Source organism: Arachis hypogaea, chromosome 20 (genome assembly GCF_003086295.3).
Source record: "Arachis hypogaea cultivar Tifrunner chromosome 20, arahy.Tifrunner.gnm2.J5K5, whole genome shotgun sequence".
Classification (NCBI taxonomy): domain Eukaryota; kingdom Viridiplantae; phylum Streptophyta; class Magnoliopsida; order Fabales; family Fabaceae; genus Arachis; species Arachis hypogaea.
This window is the reverse complement of record NC_092055.1, coordinates 97773055-97774084: the sequence shown is the minus strand read 5'-3', so window position 1 is coordinate 97774084 and position 1030 is coordinate 97773055. Positions and strand designations below refer to the sequence as shown.

At 40.7% G+C, this 1030-nt stretch overlaps 1 non-coding gene across 1 annotated transcript; it reads left to right on the top strand.

Moving 5' to 3' along the window:
* Nucleotides 1–354: 354 nt before the first annotated feature.
* On the top strand, nt 355–462 carry LOC112787987 (small nucleolar RNA R71). The gene has a single exon (XR_003195370.1). It is a non-coding gene; the product is annotated as a small nucleolar RNA R71 (small nucleolar RNA).
* Nucleotides 463–1030: the final 568 nt, after the last annotated feature.

The following is a 1030-nucleotide window of genomic DNA, read 5'->3' as shown; positions in this document are numbered from 1 at the left end:
AGGATCATAAGCTTCTTCTTCAGAGGAAGCTTCCTTAGTACTGCCTGTTGCTGCTTGCATTTCAGACAGACTCTGAGAAATCATATTGACTTGTTGGGTCAATATTTTATTCTGAGCCAATATGGCATTCAGAGTATCAATCTCAAGAACTCCCTTCTTCTGAGTTGTCCCATTATTCACAGGATTCCTTTCATAAGTGTACATTAATTGGTTATTTGCAACCATTTCAATGAGTTCTTGTGCTTCTGCAGGCGTCTTCTTCAGATGAAGAGATCCTCCAGCAGAGCTATCCAATGACATCTTGGATAGTTCAGACAGACCATCATAGAAAATACCTATGTTGCTCCATTCTGAAAGCATGTCAGAAGGGCACCTTCTGATCAATTGCTTGTATCTTTCCCATGCTTCATAGAGGGATTCTCCTTCCTTCTATCTGAAGGTTTGGACTTCCACTCTAAGCTTGCTCAATTTTTGAGGTGGAAAGAACTTTGCCAAGAAGGCATTGACTAGCTTTTCCCAAGAGTTCAGGCTTTCTTTAGGTTGTGAATCCAATCATGTCCTAGCTCTGTCTCTTACAGCAAAAGAAAAAAGCATAAGTCTGTAGACTTTAGGGTTAACCCCATTGGTCTTGACAGTGTCACAAATTTGCAAGAATTCAGCTAAGAACTGATGAGGATCTTCCAATGGAAGTCCATGAAACTTGCAATTCTGTTGCATTAGAGAAACTAATTGAGGCTTAAGCTCAAAGTTGTTTGCTCTAATGGCAGGGATTGAGATGCTTCTCCCATAGAAATCAGGAGTAGGTGCAGTAAAGTCACCAAGCACCTTCCTTGCATTGTTGGCATTGTTGTTGTTTTTGGCTGCCATGGTTTCTTCTTCTTTGAAGAGCTCTGTTAGGCCCTCTAGAGAGAGTTGTGTTTTGGTTTCTCTTAGCTTTCTCTTCAAGGTCCTTTCAGGTTCAGGATCAGCTTCAACAAGAATACTTTTATCTTTGCTCCTGCTCATATGAAAGAGAAGAGAACAAGAAAGT